General features: G+C 36.2%; 1 pseudogene; it reads left to right on the forward strand.

The window, feature by feature from the left end:
* Positions 1-533: 533 nt before the first annotated feature.
* LOC102139902 (ras-related protein Rab-9A-like) lies at positions 534-1,154 on the forward strand (annotated as a pseudogene).
* Positions 1,155-22,055: the final 20,901 nt, after the last annotated feature.

Consider the following 22,055-nt stretch of genomic DNA (forward strand, 5'->3'; position numbering starts at 1 on the left):
TTAATATAACCATAGTAGGTTATATAGTTTGGATATGTGTCCCTTCCCAAATCTCATGTTGAATTATAATGCCCAGTGTTGGAAGTGGGCCTGGTAGGAGATGATTAGCTCATGGGGGTGGGTTTCTTATGAATGGTTTAGCATCATCATCCCCTTGGGACTGTCCTCCCCATTGTTTGTAAGTTCTTGCAAGATCTTGTTGTTTAAAAATGTGTGGCAGCCGACCGAAGCTAGGGGCCATGTTATTTCCTCTGCACCTGATGGCAGCCAGTGGAGCCAGAGCCTGACATCTCTACCACTTCCACCTTCTGCTCGGCAGGTCCCAATCCTCTTTCTGTTTCATTGCACTCAGATGGGCCAGCCCAGAGGTCTGTGTGGCCATGAGAAATTTCTTGCACTCCTATAATGAGCCTGGCATTGTGATGAAATACTTTCTCCCTGTCATTTGAGTGAATCTCTCAACAACACTAGGAGATAATGATGATTGAGTTGAACAATTAAGAGTTCTGAAACCAAAGCTCTTGACATTAACAATGGCAGGAAAATCATCACTTTTTAAAGTAATTCTGTTTGGAGATGGTGAAGTTGGGAAGAGCTGTCTTATGAACAGATATGTAACTAGTAAGTTTGATACCCAGTTCTTCCATACAATAGGTGTAGAATTTTTAAGTAAAGATTTGGAAGTGGATGGATATTTTGGTACCATGTAGAATTGGGACACAGCAGGTCAGGAGTGATTCTGAAGCCTGAGGATGCCATTTTACAGAGGTTGTGACTGCTGCCTGCTTACTTTTAGTGTTGATAATTCCAAAGCTTCCAGAACTTGAGTAACTGGAAGAAATAATTCATATATTTTGCTGATGTGGAAGAACCCAAAAGCTTTCCTTTTGTGATTTTGGGTAACAAGACTGACATAGCGAACAGCAGGTGTCTGCAGAAGAAGCCCAAGCCTGGTGTAGGGATGACAGCGACTATCCTTAATTTGAAACAAGTGCAAAAGATGCCACAAATGTGGCAGTAGCATTTGAAAAGGGACTTCAAAAAGTTCTTGCTACCAGGGATAGGTCAGATCACTTGATTCAGACAGTGATGATCTGACTTCATCGAAACCATTGGTCAGTCTTCATCGAAAGCCCAAGCCTAGCTCATCTTAATGTTGATCGTTAAAGACATTGTTGATGCATTCTGAACAACTCACAGGTATACACAAAATCAACATGGAATGGAGAAGAGAATTAGCATTTGCAGCAGTGTATCATCTATGAATAAAATTAAACTAATGTATATTTCTGCTTCAATAGTTGGTGGGAGAAGGAACACATCCACTCATGGAGGAGTCTATTTACTGAATAATGGCACTTTACATTTATAAATTGCAACAGTTGTTTAATAACATTAATTTAAATATGTAAGTCACATAGCTAATACATGAGATGGTAAAGACTTCAATTACAATTAAAACAAGAAACTTAACTATTCTAGAAATTATGCGTGAATTTTTTCCTGGGAAAATGGAGAACTACTTTTTATATGTGTATCTTTTTATGCAATTATCACTGTATTCTTGGTTCAGGGAAATATATATCCAAAAGCAATAATATTAGATATTAAACATTAAAATCTAATGTATTTGGAAAAAAAAGTGTGGCACCTCCTCTCTCTATCTTTTTCCTGCTTTCACTATGTGATATACCTCCTCTCCCTTTACATTCTGCCATGAGTGTAAGCTTCCTGAGGTCTCCCCAGAAGCAGATGCCCCTATGTTTTCTGTACAGCCTGCAGAACTGTAAGCCAATTAAACTTCTTTCCTTTATAAATTTCCAAGTCTTAATATTCTTTATAGCATTGCAAGAATGGTCTAATACAATAGGTATTATGTAAAATTCTAAGTTGATCAATATATTCAACATGTTTTCCTCTGTTTTACAATTGACATATCAATTGATATATATCATAGAGAGAAGTTTTTCCAGATCTTTATTTCCTAAAGGTCTGTCATTGCTCACCTGTTTTCTCTTTTGCCAAAAGAAGGAAGAAGTGTGAATCTGATAATTCAAAGTTCAAGAACATTAATTTGGACATGTGACTAGTTGGCTAGGCTGCTATTATTACCAACCATAAATCTATATATTATTTCTTAATTTACATTCCTCTCTGACATGTGAGATGAATAAATTAAGGCAGAACTGGTTCTTCAAGGCAGATCAGTCACATTATCCTTTTTTTTTTTTTTAAATCCTATTCTTTATTTTGTTGCCACATTGCATTTTTAGAGAAAATAGACTAATCTATCAGAACCCTTTGTTTCTTTTCCTTTCTTTAGGTGGCAGCTGAGAATGTAGTTATAAATGTACTTTGAATACAGGCCTTAAAAATCTGGAAAGTCTAGCTTAAATTTTTGGTCTTAATCACTGATGTTGATCCTACTATATGACATTTGGGTATGGGCATTAGGCTCATTTTTAATAGAGCCATTTAATTGATTTCCCATTTCTCAGGAACTCCAACGAGAGGAGAGATAACTTGCTTGCAGGACAAGACTAAGATGTTTTTAAATATACTATCAAAACACCATTTATATTTTTTGAATACTTCTCTGGAAAAATAAAAGTTGGAACTTTTTAACACTTTACCAAGATATTGTTTTGACCTTCCATTGGTGTGCTATCTCAACCAAGACTAAAGACTATTTAGAAGTAACAGACCCAACCTTGTAACCTGAAGATAATTAGATCAGACAAGTTTTACAATGAGCAAAAACCAAGAACAGACAGAAAAGAGACTCAGAGAATCCTGACAAAAAGGGCTAACCACAGCTTACTACTTTCCAAGACTTGGACTGTTGCCATCATGTACTTCATTGCTATGTCAAGAAGCAAGTCCTGACAGAATTACTTAATAAGATCTGAGTAGCATTCTTATTGACTGCTAAAAACTGGAGATTCTTTATAGGGTTAGAAAATAATTTAGACTTTTTATTAGTTTCCTATTGATATTGTAACAAATTACCACAAACTTGGTGGCTTTAAAAAAATATAAATTTATTATCTTACACTTTCAAAGGTCAGAAGTTTTCAAATCAAGGTGCCAAGAGGTTTGAGTTTCTTTTGGAAACTCTAAGAGAAAGTGAATTTTTCTGTCTTTTCTGGTTTCCAGAGGCTGTCTGCATTACTTGGCGAGTGGGCACTTCCTTGCATATCTACAATCTTTTCATCCATTGTTACTTCTCCTTCTCTTTGACCTTCTTGCTGGCATCTTATATGAACTTTCATGATTACAATAGTCCCATCTGAATAACCTGGGTCAATAACCACATCTCAGGATGCTTAACTTAATCCCCTAGACCAAGGCCCTTTTGCTGTGTGAGTTAACATATTTACAGGTATATGGAATTAGGATGGGTGCAACTTTAGAAGGATATTATTCTATGCAATGTTGTATAGAATTCTGTAACAGTAGCTGGTGAGTATATTTGCTGCCCCAATAAGATTGGATGTTATCCATTTGATTTAAAAATCACTTGGCATGCTTTTAGCAACAGTGTCTTCTAAAATTTAGAAATCAGAAATAATATATCTTTAATGACACTTAAATTTGACAACCAAAAACTGCTACAGCTTTAAATATTGCATTCATACTTTCACATCTGGTGATATAAATTGCAAGATTTGTCTCTGAATCAGAATATTCAGCAAAATCAAACAATTTACTACAAGTGTTTGTCCCTTTAACGTGCATTATCTTATGCTTCCCCTTCTGCTATATAATATTCAGCTCCTCAAACTTTAATGCTCAGGCTTGACTACCAATCTGGATATTGTACATCTTTGTTTTCTCCCAGATCTTGCATAGTCAAATAAAACAAGTAAAAGTTATAGTTTTCACAGGAGGGAGTTTTAGCAGGTGAAATCTATTTTTTGTGAAAATGAATATTATACATTTTATTATATATACAAATGAATAGTACACATATAGCTATGTAAAAACTAGTTAACATAGTAGAAAAAAACTATAATAATTTATTGGCACAAGTATGAGATTATAAGTTCTCATTTTGCTCGGAGTTTAACTTTTGTCAAATTACTTAAATGCTTTAAGCCTAAATTTATTTGAATTACAGATATGTGCTACCTAAGAATATTTGTGTAATGTTCAAGTAAGAGCATGTGTGTGAGCTTACAACAGTAATTAATACTTGATAAGCCTCAATAAATTATAATCACTATTATAGAAAATCATAAATTTCTTCCCTGTATCTACTGAAAGTCCTGTACCTCAAAACTAAGTAACATATGATAGAAAATGTCAAGTTCTCCAATCACTTTATAAATTGTATACTTCCCAAAACTACTTTAGTACAAAATGGCAAATAGTCTAATTTACTATTAAAACTCATTTTCAATTTGTTCAGTTTTGACTTGCTGTGTTAACAACCCAGTTATGTAAACCAGTGCTAATACCCATTAGGTTTAATTGACTTCTTAATAGGAGTAGATTAGTCATTCCCCAAAGTCATCAATTAATATTATGCTTTACATCTAATTTAGTTAAATTTCTTCAAAAATCAATAGTGCAGACAGAAATTCTACCTTCAAAATCATTAAATTATTTGAGATTTGTTATGGTTTGTGAACAGTCATTTTAATTTTATAGAGATGAAAAGTGTCCTCACTTTAAATTAATGAACAGGGGCTGTTATAGTGTACATTCTTTGAGGTTTGTCTTTCTGGACTCAAGAAATAATAGGCAGAGAGGACTGAAAGAATGCATAAACATTTGTAATCTAGATGTTCTAACCAGCAATAATTAAAGGGCTAAATTCAAGAACTACAGAAAAGAGTTGTTACAAACTTAGATATCAGATCCTGAGAGGTATACATTATGTCATTAACTATAGTCACCACATTATTTGGGAGGCCGAGACGGGCGGATCACGAGGTCAGGAGATCGAGACCATCCTGGCTAACACGGTGAAACCCCGTCTCTACTAAAAAATACAAAAAAAACTAGCCGGGCGAGGTGGCGGGCGCCTGTAGTCCCAGCTACTTGGGAGGCTGAGGCAGGAGAATGGCATAAACCCGGGAGGTGGAGCTTGCAGTGAGCTGAGATCTGGCCACTGCACTCCAGCCTGGGTGACAGAGTGAGACTCCATCTCAAAAAAAAAAAAAAAAAAGACTTCAGTCACCACATTATGCAGTAGATTTCAAACACTTCTTTCTGCAGTCAAAATGAATCTTTGTACCCTTTGATAGACATCTCCCCATTACCTCCCCAGGCTCTGATAACTACCATTTTACTCTCTTAAAAATTCCACAATATACATATATATCAAAACATCACATCATGCCCCGTAAGTACAGTTATTTGTTTAGTAAAAATAAAAATAGACATTTTAAAAAGATCATCCGAGGTGAAGTTTGCCTTCTCAGTATTTTCATTTTGTCCACTACAAACAAGCACAACTATAGTACATGTAGCTTGCTTCCTAACTTAGCTATTAAATTTGTTGCTTTAATATTTGTTGGTATGATGAATAAAAAGAGTAGACACATCAATGGGACCTGATACTGATCTATCAAAATTTTAACTTAATTGTTCATTTCTTGATGAACTTTAACTCAACCCCTAACATATTTAATTTCATCAAATTTCCAATCCAAGCTTCTTTATTGCTCCTACTAAAAAAGATTAAAATTAACTCTATATAAACGTTTTTAATTATGTTCTTCTTTTGATGGTTTTGATTTCTTTAAAAATGTTAAGTCACTGAAGCCAAATTATTTAAAATCCTTTCATAATTTGTTGACTGAATGTGATTAATACATTTTGAATATTTTTATTTTAGTGCTCAGAAATATTTAGATTATTTAAAATTGGGCTATCTAATATTGTAATATTCAATAAAAATAGAACTTAGTTCTGACAGAAGAGTGTCATCCTTCAAGTGATCTACAAAAAAAATTATTTGCATGGTTTCATATTAGTGTCAAAATCTTTTAGAAAGCCAGAGGTGGCCATTTAATTCCTTTAAGATGTGTTTATGCTCATATATACCTCGAAGGAACATGATGTAAATGGATATTACTTATATTTAAGAGAGTGCACAAGGTTATAAAAGTTGCTGAGCAACATGGGAGTTAGTGCTGACTAGGAATTATGAATTGTGTGGCAAGGCTAAGATAGCAGTGGAGTTTAAAGCTAAAAATTAATAATGTATGATAGTTATCTTCTCCAGCCTTGCTATGAATACTAAGGTTATAGTTAATATTTTCTAGTTAAGTTACTTCAAGGTTGAGTTTTGCCATATCCAACATTGACAATGAGTCAATAAAGTTCGCCATTGAAATATCAAGTTATTATAAATGTGATAGACTATGGTATGTAAACAAAGAAAGACATCAGTAAAGATTGGTTGATACTGATAGATTAGAAGTTGAAGAGTGCAGGTAAATGAGTAAGATTTAATGAGGTTAGTAACTAGAGTAGAATAGAAATAAAAGAGTGAGAATAGGATGCATAATTGTACTTAGATTGTAAGAGTTTTGAATTTCAGATACCAGAGGAAGAACAGTTGCCAATAATGATAAAATTCAGATATGGTTGTGGAAAATAAAGGATCAGATCAAATCACTCAAGAGGCTAGGATATAGGAATATTTGTCTGCATGAGGTTTGGATTCACCCAGGTTGATATCAACTATTGGTCTAGTAAAGCAGATCTTATTTTTAGGTGATGAGCTTATTAAATGAGAAAATCTAACCAGAATATTACTAAACAAAAAAAACAAGAGAGATAGATGCCATGAATCTTAAGTGTAAATAATTGGAGCTATTGCAGCTTAAGGTGGATATGTTGTTTGTTTTGAAAGGGTTGTGTTGGCTTTGGTTGAGAGCAAATAAAGTGGCTATTGCAGCACTGTGAAGATACTGAGGAGCTTGTTGACTTCATTTGGGAAGCAATCACTGTCAAATAATCTTTAGTGAGTTAACTTCTAAAGTGTTGAGTCTAACAAAGAGGAGAGATGTTTTGTTCATGGGTATCTTAAAATGAAGTACACGCCTAAGCTCTATCTGTATGTCAGAAGTAATCTTTTCTTTTTGACTCCAGACTAGAACATTATCTTGTGTGTATTGTGAAATGAAGTCAAGAGCCAAAAGGCAGGATTAGTTGGTGCTCCCAAAATTTGGAGGCAGTAATAAAAGTATAGGTATACACTAGAACTTTCCTAATTTCAGTGGATTCAAACATGTAACTCTCTCTCTCTCTCTCTCTCTCTCTCTCTCTCTCTCTCTCTCTCTCTATATATATATATATATATATATATATATATATTTATACAATTCGTCTTCTCTGCAGACTTTTGTATATCTATGTAGATATATTTTATAGATGTATATATATAATTTTTTATGTATAGCCAGTTGTTTATGTTCATATCATTTTGGATTTATCTGAACTTTGGCATGCAGACTTTGTGAAACTTGTTATATAAATCTTTTAAATGGTTCATGCGTGAAGCACAGCATAACATGTACTAGGCAGAGGATTATTTTCAAATCCGATAATTACACCACTGATATTTTAGGCATAGATTACTTTTTTTTCTTCTAAATCATGGAATTCACTTTATGTTTCCCTATGTTTCCACAGCCACTCCACTTAATTCATTGGTATTAAATTTTTTTCAAACACATGAAGGCCTTACACGATCTGTCAAGGAAAAAGAAACTTGTCAATATTGATATATATATGAGTTACCTTTTATGTGAATTCTTTGATAGTAGAATTTCAATAGTAGTAGATGCAGTGGAATCAATAAGGGACAGAAAAAAGATTCCTTTAGCAAATATTACTAGGAAATGGTAAAAATGTATATCATAAAGCAGAATTTAAACTTGATGTTCTGAACTCCTGCTCTATGAGGTTATTTCATTATTGATATAATAAATCTTTGATTGAAGAGTTCAAAAAGCTTGGAAATAGCTCCAAAATCTATTTTCCAATGATAGTAAAACTAATGGCTAAAGTATGATATTATACTCTAAGGTGTATGTGTGAAATAGCAATAACTTAATATTCTTGAATTATCTTGAAGAATATTTGAGTCCCATTTAGAATAGTATCATAGGCAATAAATGGCAGGTTGGAATTTTGGAAATCTATTAGAATGTATATAAGGAAAGCATAATTTAAACAAACAAACAAAATAACTCCTCAAATCAACTATCTCTACATGTGGAGAATCTATCGGCTGCTGTGTCCTTCCACTGAAAATTAAAGAAGAATTAGAATTAAGAAAATTCTCAAAGCGGAATAAAAGGAACAATGAGAAAGACTGTAAAAGTGATTAGCGATATACTTTAGTTCTAAAAATGGAAAACATTAAATATATCAGTTATTTGGCTATTTGGCTATTTATACTTTATAATCATTACTTAATATATTCAAATCCAAATGGAAATTCAGAGATTTTTTTGTTTAAATATATTTATCACTGATATAAAAGGAAATTACAAATAAATAAAAAGGAAAGCACAAAAATAACAAGGGAATGAAAATAATTGAATATAATCCTTCAGAAAAATCAAAAGTAGAAATGTAGAGTATATTTTTGAAAAGAATGAGTATATAAGAAGATTAGAAACATCAACCAGTGATGAGATACATAATTTGGAAACTGAAAAAAGCTGAGAAAATGGTGGTTAAATTTAATTTTTTTATCAACTTAATCATGTATCTTTACATTTCATTTCAATATGTAATTAAAACTGGTCATGTAAATTTGCCATTTAGTAAGCTATTCACTAAAAAAATGTTCCTACAGCTCTCTAGGAAGAACAAGAAAAATGCTTAGAAAAGTTGAAAATTAGATTCAAGAACCATTTATTTCTTCCTAGGTAAGAGTGGCTGAAATTGAGAGAAAGAAAAATGGCCTCAGTTACTATTCTTTACTTATGGAATAGGATGCATTGCCACAACTTCCTTCTGAGGAAATTAAAATTACATGCTATGGTAGTATATTCATAACCAGAATATGTCTTAATTTTTTTTGTCACATGTTACATTTTGATAAGTTAATTTGCCAAAGAAAATGTATTTTGTCAACCCAAAGAATATTAACTTATGTGTGTATAGGTATATGTAAGTGTGTGTTTATGCAGCAATCTCTTCCCACATGTGTTTAATTAATTAGGCATTTTTTTCTCCTTACTTTGTACTTTGTTTATGCTACTGGAGGCTCACAGGGAGTTAAAAGAAAACCCTAATTACCTGCCTAACATATTTTATAACACATGAGTGATGAATTAATACCAAAAGTTTATTTGAAGCAAATATTGTATTTGGAGGCAAAATGTTTGAAGGTTTTATTACAGTGGTCCAACAAATATTGAGTCTTTAATGGGAGAATTGCTCACTGGAGTAAATTAAAACTGGAAGTTGAAGCTGCAAATATTCACAGAGGGATTCAGTGTATAATTTTAAATTGCCAATAGCCTGGTTTAACATTTTAGCATTCAATCATCTTGGCAGAATCAGACTTCTTGACACAGGTGCACAGCAGGAGCCTTGTAAGAACCTTACTGAAGAGGACTGGTCAGGATTTTACAGTTTCATCTTCTGTTTGTTACCAACATGTCATTTCATGTCTCAGTGAGCTTTGCTAATAATAATATAAATGAGATGTTTCAAAATACTTTGGCTTTTTTAATCACAGATTTTAATAAAACCATAAAAGTCATAATAATTTTATAGCCTCAAGGTAGAACAATTAAAAATGATATGCCTTATTAAGAAAGTAAGAAACTTCTTTGATGAAGTTAGAGGTTAAATTTGGAGGAGTTTAGATATTTAGTAAACTGTAACACTAACATTTAATCAAATTAGTTGGTAATTTTGAAGACTGGAGCTCAGGCTATAAAAGTTTCCTAGTCAGTGTGTTTCTCTATTTTATGTTATGTCATACTAGAGTAATTATTTGCATACTCAAGTAATTATTATCATTCTCATACAAATTCTATAGAGATAAGTATGTTGGCTCTAGAAGTTAACTGCTTGGTCTTGAATCCTAGTAGTTTCAATTACTGTCACTACTGCCCACAGAACCATTGGTAAGTTAAATAACCTCTCCGTACTTCATATTTCTCATCCATAAAATGGGAATAAAAACACACTTCGAAGGGATTAAATAAATTACTCCACACAAGCCTGGAACAATAAGCACTAACTATTGTTGTTATTGTTTATTATTATTGTTACTTCATATTCAAGAAAATAAAAGGAAACTGTGGTTATAAAATGTTGACTATCACAAACTGTTTTAAGTAGCTTTAGCCCGTTTTTAAGAGTCCCGATAATACATTTATTGATCGGCAGGATTTTCTTTTTTCAAAGGGAAGAAAATGAAACAAAGAAAAACAAAATTTAAAAAATAAAGAAACAAGCAAAATGGATATTACATTTAAACAGTGCAATTCAGTTTGCAATCAGTTCTCTGTTCTAATTAGCTATTTTCCAGACAGCACATTATAAGCAAACCTTCATTTTAAATGATAAAGCTCAAGAAGCATCCATGTCTAAATAAGCAATACATTTTAAAAAACGTATTTTCCATATAAATGGAGGCTTATAAATCTCTTCTCAGATTTCCATACCCAAGATGTAGAGCCGATGACATGCGTGCTGCAAGAATCAACTGAAGTTAAAACAGAACTATATCTATAAAATTCTTTAAATTTTGCAAACCATCATTTCTCTCGGTCTTCCTTCTGTATATTTCCTAGTCAACTCTACTCTGCTTCCTTCTGATAAAGTTGAAAGTTATAGAGGTCAAGCTCAGTGATTTTGACATCACCTGTACTCTCAGAAACCACAGGCTGCAATCTCAGAGGAGGTGATTCAAGCTCACATATTTTTTGAAGACAGAAAAGATGGAATTGCATTTAGTATGAGTTTTCTGTAGTTTGAGAACTACACAGTTGATTGAATTAAGCAAAAATATTCATCCTTCTGCACTAGTCTTGTATGGTATAATGTTTACAAGCTGTTTCTGTATTGGTTCTTTTTCATAGTTATTCAAATACTTGCCCCTATTTAAAATTTCTTCTCATTTAAAATTTTTGTATCACAGAATGTCACACTATATTTTCTACATTGGTAATTGGTTACATAACCTATAAACACACTTGGTTGACTAACCAAGTGTACTATTATCTGAATCCTCCAATACTGAATAATAAAAATTCACAAACCAAATTTTTCCTAGATATGGCTAATTCTACCATAAATAATGTTTCTTCTAGATATATAAGTCAACAAAATCACGCTCCTAATTGTGAAGGGAAAAATTTATACATATATGTATACGTACTCTGGCATTCTCTTTTACCTAGATGACAAATCAAAGAAGCAGATTTTTTTTTTTTATAATGTCCCAAAGTCCAGATAGTAATTGCAACCAATTTCTAACAGACTTTGTTGTTTTCATCACTACAAAGCAGAGACATTTGTTTCAGTGTGTCTAAAGCATTTTGCCTACTCAGTGCAATAGTCTTTATGGCTCATACAATATTGAGAGTTTCCACAAAGTTAAGTCAACCATTATTATGTAAAACTTTATGTGTTTTGTATGTGTCTCTGTGTGTGTGTGTGTGCGTGTGTGTGTGTGTGTGTGTGATGAGAAAGGACAGCTTTACTACACAAATGGTTTACGAAACTCAAATTTTACCTTTTAACACTGCCCTAATCTTGCTGATACCTTGTTTTCTTAGGGGTACTTTGAATGGCATTTTCCCAGAAAATACAAGGTCTCACACTGATTTTAAGAAAATTGATCCAATTTAGGAAAGCTATTATCCTTTATTAAACAAATTTTTTTTATTGCACTGTATTAATTAATTCTGATTGTGGAATACAGGTATAGAAATAAAGCATAATTTCTGGTTTCATTTAAGATGCAGAAATCTGCAAGATAACATTGCTCCTATACTAACAATAAAAATAGCCGGTGTTCTACAAAATAAGTTTCCTTGAACCCATCAGAGAGCAGAGGACATACAGTAACTAAGCGACATAAATTCTATCCAGTGACAAAACAGAACGCATATTCAATTCTCTTTGCTAAAATACAGGAGAAAGAGGTTACCATAGAAGTGAATAAAATTAAGCTGAGAAAAAAATTCATTGAATTCCTAGAGTGAGTATGGATTAGTGTGTCAGATTAGAATAACTTGGAGCTCTAGACACAGAATAGTTCACTCCCAATAATAAGCTGTCTCCATAGATCTCTGCCAAGTGCTAATAAAAACACTGCAAGCAGGAAAAGAGACTGGAAAGAGCCCCTTTTAATGGTAAGAGCAGACATGTAAGAGGTGACCATCTGCTCCTCAAATAGTGACACAAAATACTGCCCACTTTCTTAAATCCTCCTCTCTCACAAAGTAAAAATCCCAAACTGCCTCAATAGGGGTATCATAACCTCTCACCACACACCAATCTGTTGGGGGAAGGTAGAAACCAAGCCATCTGTCTCTAAAGGAGGAATAGGAAACATCCCTCTCAACTCCCAAGAACCAGCAATGATCCACTGCTTCTGGGGAAGGAACCGAACAAATGCTCTCTGCCCACATAAGTGGGCAGGAAAATGTCTTGAACCCAGAGTCTGCATTCATAAAAGGCAAAGATCTACACTGGTGGAGGGCAGGAAACTAAACTGTTGCCTGTCCAAGGTCCACTACAGATACAAGGCAGATATTGGCTTCCATGGGTGGGAGGAGAGAGAGGAAGGTGGCAAATGTGCACTTCACAGTATCAGAGGCTTACAGGCCCTCTTGGAGGTGCAGGCATGTAGGGTCTGCAGAAATTTGAAGTAGAACAGGAGCACAAAGAATGTCCAGGGAAGAGAAGCCCATTGCTGGAGGAATCTGAGCTCTATGGTATACAGAGGATAACAACAACAAAGATAGGTCAACTACAGTATTAGTCTTCTATGCTGCATAACAAACAGCCACAAACACAGCATATGACACACATGTATTATCTCTTACTTTCTGTGGCTCAAGCCTCTGGAAATGACTTAGCTGGGTAATCTACAAAGCTGAAATTAAGGTGTCAACCTAGGCTGAGTACTCATCTGGAGGCTCAGCTGATGTTCTCCTAGAAAGTTAAGACTATATGAACTATATGAAAGTTAAGACTATATGAAAGTTAAGACTATATGAAAGCAAGACTATATGAACCTGTAGTCTCCCTGTTAGGTGTTTTCTTAAGAGAAAAAAAGAAACATGTCAACACTATGTTTCTGTATGTTAATGTTGACGGGAGATTTATTCAAGTAGCCAATCCCTAGAAAAACTTAACTATCCACAAAGAAATATTTAATATTTATACGATGAACTGTTACTCAGCAATAAAAATAAATGAGTATAGATAAATGAAATATTATGAAGACTCTCAGAAAACATTCTGCAAGTTGAGTGTGGTAGCTCATGCATGCAATCCTAGTAATCCGGAAGGCTGAGGTAGGAGAATTGTTTGACACCATTAGTTCAAGACCACCCTGGCTGACATAGCAATACCTCATCTCTACAAAAAAATTAAAAACTTAGCAAGGTGTGTTGTCACTCACCTGTAGTCCGAGCTACTTAAGAGGCTGAGGTAGGAAGAACACTTGAGCCCAGGAGTTCAAGGTTGCAGTGAGCTATGACTGTACCACAGCACTCCAGCCTGGGCAACAGAATGAGACCTTGTATTAGTCAGGATTCTCTAAAGAAAGAGATCTAATAAGATATAGATATAAAGGGGAGTTTAGTAAATATTAATTCACATGATCACAAGGTCCCACAATAGGCTTTCTGCAAGTGGAGAAGCAAGGAGAGCCAGTTTGAGTTCCAAAACTGAAGGAAGGCATCCAATGTTCGAGGGCAGGAAGCATCCAGCATGGAGAAAGATGGAGGCTGGGAGGCTTTTTTTCTGCCTGCTTTGTATTCTAGCTGCTCTGGCAGCTGATTAGATGGTGCCCGCCCAGATTAAGGGTGGCTGTGCCTTTTCCAGCACACTGACTCTAATGTTAACCTCTTTTGGCAACACCCTCACAGACACACCAAGGATCAACACTTTGCATCCTCAATCCAATCAAGTTGACACTCAATATTAACCATCACAAGTTCATCCATTGTCAACTTGAAATTGAACCCATACACATCTCTTGAGATCACAGATAATATTCTAATAAAGACAATAATAGGGTCATAATTACGGCTAACATAATATGACTACCCTTTGTACAACCGAAAATGCACTAATCCCCAACCCAAATGCTATCACATAAAGTTAACAGTATCTAAATGCTGACATAAAGTCAACAAATATTATGTCACCTGATAAAAGAAAAGTGAAATAAAGATACTTTCTTAGTATAAGTATATACATGCACAAATATGTTTTTAACAAAAGGAGGAAATACTCATGACAATTACATTTCTCATTTCTGTAACTGGTCATGTGGTCGCAGCTGGTATTGATGACTACATTCTTCTACTACCCATTCTGTATTCCCTTTGCTTTCAGCAAGCACCTCAGAAGGTTGTGTGTGTGTGTGTGTGTGTGTGTGTGTGTTTTGTTTGTTTGTTTTTTGTTGTTGTTTTTTTCTTTGTGGAGTGGCCCAAATTACTCATTCCTGAAGTCTGGACCATTTGCAGTCCTGCCTAAATTTGGCTGTAGTAGTTTCTACTGACCTTAATCACAGAGCATGGTAATACTAACAGACGCCCTAATGGATCTCCTGTATTCCATGCATACTCTTCCTTACCTCCATCGTGGAGTAGTAGACTGATTTCATCTTGATAGTCTGGGTCAATCACTACAGCCAACACTGTAACTTCCTTCTTAGCCTGTTGACTTAAAGGTAGAAGGAGCCCAAAGTGTTCAGCTGGCAATCTTAACTTCCTTTAATGGAATCATTGTTGTGTCTCCTGGTGGCAGCATTCCTCCCTCTGGAACTAAGACCTCCAGGCCAGCAGAATGTAATGTGGAAACAGGAAGCAAAAGTTTTGCTAGTAGATCACGAAGGATGATGGTGAGTGGTGTCACTTCCGCTTCCAATCCTTGATTTTTGGTCCCATAAATCTTGGCTATAGGAGAAACAATACCACACATTGAATGCTGATTCAGAGCATACATGGCCTTCTGGAGAACTTTTCCCCAGCCCTTTAAAGTATTGTCACCTAGTTGGTGTTGTAATTGTGACTTCAAAAGTCTATTCTATCGTTATTTCAATCCAGCTGCTTCAGAATGATGGGGAACATGGTAAGACCAGAGAAGTCCATGAGCATGAGCCCTCTGCCACACTTCTTTAGCTATAAAGTGAGTGCCTTGGTCAAAGGCAGTGCTGTGTGGAATACCATGACAGTGGATAAGGCATTTTGTGAGTCCATGGATGGTAGTCTTGGCAGAAGCATTGCATGTAGAATAGGCAAACCCATATCTAGAGAGTAAGTATCTATTCTAGTGAGGACAAATCTCTGCTCTTTTCATGATGGAAGAGGTTCAATATAATCAACCTGCCACTAGGAATCTGGCTGATGACACCGAAGAATGGCACCATATTGAGGACTCAGTGTGGTCTCTGCTGCTGGCAAATTGTGCACTCAGCAGTGGCTATAGCCAGGTCATCCTTGGTGAGTGGAAGTCCATGTTGCTGAGCCCATGTGTAACCTCCATCCCTGCCATCATGGCCACTTTGTTCATGGGTCCATTGGATGATGACAAGGGTGACTGAGGAAAGAGCCTGAGTGTTGTCCACAGAACGGGTCATCCTATCTGCTTGATTATTAAAATCTTCCTCTGCTGAGGTCACCTGTGGTGAACACTCACATGGGATACAAATATCTTCACAGTTTTTGATCACTCAGAGGGGTCCATCCACATACCTCTTCCCCAAATTTCTTTGTCACCAATTTTCCAACCATGCTTCTTCTAAGTCCCTGACCATCCAGTGAAACCATTGGCTACAGCCCATGAATCAGTATATAATCACACATCTGGCCATTTCTCCTTCCATGCAAAGTGCACAATCAGGTGCACTGCTTGAAGTTCTGCCCACTGGGAAGATTCCCCCTCACTGATGTCCTTCAGGGATGTCCTGGAAAGGGGCTGTAGTGCTGCAGCTGTCCACTTTCAGGTAGGGCCTGCATATCGTGCAGAACCATCTGTGAACCAGGCCCTAGTTTTCTCTTTCTCTGTCAACTGATCATAGGGAACTCCCCATGAGGCCATCGGTGAAGGTTGGGGGAGAGAAGGTAGGGTGGTCGGAGTGGAGACCACGGGAATTTGAGCCACTTCCTCATGTAACTTACTTGTGCCTTCAGGACCTCCTTCAGCCTGATCACGTATATACCACTTCCATTTAAAGATGGAATGCTGATGAGCATGACCCACTTTAAGGCTAAATGGGTCAGAAAGCACCCAGTTTGTAATAAGCAGTTCAGGTCGCATGGTGACTTGATTACTCATAGTCAAACGTTCAGTTTCCATCAAAGCCCAGTAACATGACAAGAGCTGTCTCTCAAAAGGAGAGTAATTATCTGCAGAAGATGGCAGGGCCTTGCTTCAAAATCCTAGAGGCCTCTGCTTGATTTTCCTATGGGAGCTTGCCAAAGGCTTCAAACAGCATCCCTATCTGCCACTGACACCTCAAGCACCATTGGATCTGCTGGGTCATATGGCCCAAGTGGTAGAGCAGCTTGCACAACAGACTGGATCTGTTAGAGAGCCTTCTCCTGTTCTGGATCCCACTCAAAAATGGCAACCTTTCGGGTCAATCAATAAATGGGCTGGAGTAACACACACAGATGAGGAATGTGTGCCTCCAAAATCCAAATAGGACCACTAGGCATTGAGCTTCTTTCTTGGTTGTAGGAGGGGCCAAATTCAGCAACTTACCTTTCACCTTAGAAGGAATATCTTGACAGTACCCACACCACTGGACTCTTAGAAATTTTACTGAGGTAGAAGTTCCCTGGATTTTAGTCAGATTATTTCCCATTCTCAGGCTTGCAAATATCTCACCAATAAGTCCAGTGTATTTGCTACTTCTTGCTTACTGGATCCAATCAGCATAATGTCATCAATATAATGGACCAGTGTGATATCTTTCGGAAGTGATAAGTGATCAAGATCTCTCTGAATAAGATTATGACACAAAGCCAGAGAGTTGATATCTCCCTGAGGTAGGACAGTAAAGGTATATTGCTGCCTTTGCCAGCTGAAGGTAAATTGCTTCTGGTGTGCCTAATGGACAGGAATGGAGAAAAAGACATTTGCCAAGTCAATGGCTGCATACTAGGTACCAGGAGATGTGTCAATTTGCTCAAGCAATGAAACTACATCTGGCAAAGTAGCTGCAATTGCAAGCACCACTTGGTTAAGCTTATGATAATCCACTGTTGTTCTCCAAGATCCATTTCTCTCCTGTCCAGGCCAAATGGGAGAGTTGAATGGGGATGTGATGGGAATCCTCACCCCAGGTCTTTCAAGTCCTTGATGGTGGCTTTAATCTCTGCAATCCTTCCAGGGATGTGATATTGTTTTTTATTTACTATTTTTCTAGGTACAGACAGCTCTAATGCCTTCCATTTGGCCTTTCCCACCATAGTAGCCCCATTCTACCAGTCAGGGAGCCAATGTAGGGGCTCTGCCAGCCTCTAAGTTTGCCTGTGCTAATTGTGGGTTCTGGCACTGGGGAAATAACCAAGAGATGAGTCTTGGGACCTACTGTACCCAGTGTAAGTCAGACCTGAGCTAAAACGTTATTAATTACCTGACCTCCAACATCCCCTACTTTAACTGGAGGACCACAATTACATTTTGGGTCTCCTGGAATCAACTTCAGCTCAGAGCCAGTGTTCAGTAGTCCCTGAAATGTCTGATGATTTATCTTTGCCCAGTGCAGTTACCCTGGCAAAAGGCCGGAGGTCTCCTTGGGGAAGGATGGGAGAAAGATTCACTGCATAAATTGTCAGTAATGTAGTCAGTTCCTTCTTCAAGGGAAGCTGGCCTCCCTTTCATTCAAGGGGATTTTATTAAGTATTAACTCATGGTAATGTAGTGAGTTCCTTCCTCAAGGGAGTCTGGCCTTCCCTTCATTCAAGGGGATTTTATTAAGTATTAACTCACATGATCACAGGGTCCCCAATAGGCTGTCTGCAAGCTCAGGAACAAGGAGAGCCAGTTCGTGTCCCAAAACTGAAGAACTTGGGGTCCAGTGTTCAAGGGCAGGTAGCATACAGCATGGAGAAAGATGTAGGCTGAGAGTCTAGTCCAGTCTAGTCTTTTCATATTTATCTGCCTGCTTTATATCCTAGCCATGTTGGCAGCTGATTAGGTTGTGCCCACCAGATTAAGGGTGGGTCTGCCTTCCCACTGACTCAAATGCTAATCTCCTTTGGCAACATGCTCACAGACATATTCAGGATCAATATTTTGCATCCTCAATCCAATAAAGTTGACACTCAGTATTAACTATCACAGACCCTGTCTCTAAAATACTACTACTACTACTACTACTACTACTACTACTACTACTACTACTACTACCACTACTACTAAATTATATGAATTAAAAGAAGCCAGATGCAAAAGGCTATATCCTGTATGATTTAATGTATAGGGTATTCTGAAAAAGGATAAACAATAGGGTCAGAAATCAGGTAAGTATTGACAGTAACAGTGTTTAGGAGAAGACAGTAACCACAGAAAGGAAACTTGGAATGATGGAAATATTCTATATCTCCATCATGTCGTAGTTACACAATGCAAACACTAATCAAAACTCATGGATCTGTACACCTGAAAAGAATGAACTATAGTCTTCTAAATTTATACTTTAACCTGCATTAAACAAAACAAAAGAAAACAAGTTGAAAAATTATGACATTTTCTGCATTTCTAATGTCATCTTCTACCATTTCTGAAATTAATACGTGTATCATTACTGTGTTGTTAATAGTTCCCATATATTGGTTATCTACTGTGATACAACAAATTATCACAAATTTAGCAACTTAAAACAACATACATTAGTTATTGCACATTTTCTGTGGTTCACTTTCTGTCTGAGCACAGCTCAACTGGGTCCTCTGCTTCAGGGTCTCTCATAAGAACAGAATTATTTTAAGGGCCGGGCGCGGTGGCTCAAGCCTGTAATCCCAGCACTTTGGGAGGCCGAGACGGGCAGATCACGAGGTCAGGAGATCGAGACCATCCTGGCTGACACTGTGAAACCCCGTCTCTACTAAAAACTACAAAAAACTAGCCGGGCGAGGTGGCAGGCGCCTGTAGTCCCAGCTACTCGGGAGGCTGAGGCAGGAGAATGGCGTGAATCCGGGAGGCGGAGCTTGCAGTGAGCTGAGATCCGGCCACTGCACTCCAGCCTGGGTGGCAGAGCGAGACTCCGTCTCAAAAAAAAAAAAAAAAAAAAAAAAGAACAGAATTAAGGAATCAGAGCTTAAGACCCTACTGTGGCAGGATCCGCTTCCAAGTTTGTGTTGTTACTGGCAGGATTGAATTCCTGGAGGACTGTTAGTCTGGGCCCCTCAGCTTTTTGCTGGCTGTTGGCTGGAGGCAGCCCTCAGTTCCTTGCCATGTGGTCTTCCCACTATGGTGGCTTTCCTTATGTAAAGTAAAGATAGACATAATATCCTATCACTTTTGCAGTGTTGCATTGGCTAGAAAGATGTCACAAGTCCTAAGTCCCACCCACACTTAAGGGTTGAGGATTACATAAATGTACAAGGGCTAGGAGGTGGACACTCATGGGGCTATGTTAGAAGTGACCTGCCATACAACATTAATATCAATGCAAGAAATATATTTCTATTTATAGTATTTAGACACTTAGTGGCTAAACTACTTGATGATAATTGGCATATTAGATAAAAATTAAACTTTATATATTACATATTTTGTTTCACATTTTAATTTCTCAGAAATGAATTCTAGGAAATCAATTGTTCACCTCTGCATTTTATTATAGTCGTTGTAATATTGATTTTCTTTAAACAAATGTATTCTTTTTTATGGCTCTGCTTCTGGGTTGTTAACATAGTTCAGTTCTGACTGGATATACTATATGTTTAACTGGTCTTAATTTCCCCCCATTGTTATGTGCTATGTTATCCAAAATATTTTAGGTCTTAGAAAGTCTTTGAAGTCAATTATAGGTTATTTGTGTGTTTGCTTGCAGTTGGAATTTAACATATGATTTTAATTATTATTTGGTTAAAGAAATTATCAAGAATTTCACTAGCTAATTTTATTAGTTAGTTTCAATATGTGTGACTATACAACACTAATTCAAATGTGGCCAAAATATTTTATGATAAACACTGAAAGGACTCTAACCAAAATTGTTTATTATTAGTTATGTTTTTTTTTGATTTACACTTTCTAGAAGATACATATAAAATATTCCAATTCTATATCTATCTATTTCAGAGAACATACTTTCATTTTTATATTGAATTTTGTTTTATATTCAATTTTTAAATTTAACACTTTAATGTTTTAACATTGATCTTTTTATATTCAATGTTTACTTTTATATTATTTACTATTTATCTCATTCATATGTATTTTTACTTGTAGGAATTTAATGATCTCTGATCAGTAGTTCTTAATATAGAATTTATTCTATAAGAAACATCAGATTATAAGACTATTTTTCTCCAGTTAAAAAAACGTTTGATGTCTTACAGCATTTTTAGTAGGTTTTAGGCTTTAACAAAAAAGGAAAAACAAAAAAACCTACTCCACTATTAAACATTGTATCTTGTAAAATTGTGATTCTATCATTTTAAATGTGTTGGTTTAACCACATAGTCTATTTTTGGAAAGCTAAAAAAATTTTCTCCATTGTATTATTTTGAAAATAAGGTTTTATTATAATATGAATTATCAATTTACTCCATATCAACCTCTTTGTCAGCACAAAAGGAAGATAGAGATTCTAGCACTGAAAAGGACATAGCATTCTGTCTGATGCACACTGACTCATTATTTGACCCTTTGGATTCTAATTTATTCTTTTTAACTGATACAATTCAAATTGTATAATAGCATGTTTTTTACATTTGGGAAGGTATTTCAGGATAACACCGAATAACACTGTTAGCTTCCTTTAATATAGATATTTTGTTCATTTTATATTTTTATTCATTTCATTTAAATATGTTTACTAATTTTGTTAATTATTCAATAAATAAATTTTTCTTTTCTTTTTTTGAGACAGTCCTGGTCTGTTGCCAAGGCTGGAGTGCGGTAGCACAATCACAGTTTACTGCAGCCTTGAACTCCTGGGCTCAAGTGATCCTCCAAGTAGGCTATAGGGCACATCACCACAACTAGTGTGATGGTTAATATTGAGTGTAAACCTGATTGAATTGAAGGATGCAAAGTATTGTTTCTAATGTGTCTGTAAGGATGTTGCCAGAGGACATTAATATTTGAGTCAGAGGACTGGGAAAGGCAGACCCACCCTCAATCTGGATGGGCACCAGATTGCCAGTGTGGCTAGGATAAAAGCAGGCAGATGAATGTAGACTGGCTTAATCTTCCAGCCTACAACTTTCTCCTGTGCTGGATGCTTACTGCCCTCCATCATCAGACTCCAATTTCTTCAACTTTGGGACTCTTGGACCTTTGACCACAGACTGAAAGTTGAACTGTCGGCTTCCCTACTTTTGAGGTTTGGGGACTTGAACCAGCTTCTTTGCTCCTCAGCTTGTAGACAACCTATTGTGGGACCTCATCTTGTGATTTTGTGAGTCAATACTCCTTAATAAACTCCCCTTTATATATACATCTATACTAATTCTGTCCCTCTAGAGAACCCCGATGATACACCTAGCTAGTGTTTTATTTTTTGTATTTTGGAGGAACAGGGCCTTGCTACGTTGCCTAGGCTGATCTCAAAGTCCTGGCCTCAAGCATTTCTCCTACCTTGGCCTCCCAGAGGGCTGGAATCACGGGAATGAGCCACTGTGCCCAGTCTCAATTAAATG

This window comes from Macaca fascicularis, chromosome 6 (assembly GCF_037993035.2).
Source record: "Macaca fascicularis isolate 582-1 chromosome 6, T2T-MFA8v1.1".
Classification (NCBI taxonomy): Eukaryota; Metazoa; Chordata; class Mammalia; order Primates; family Cercopithecidae; genus Macaca; species Macaca fascicularis.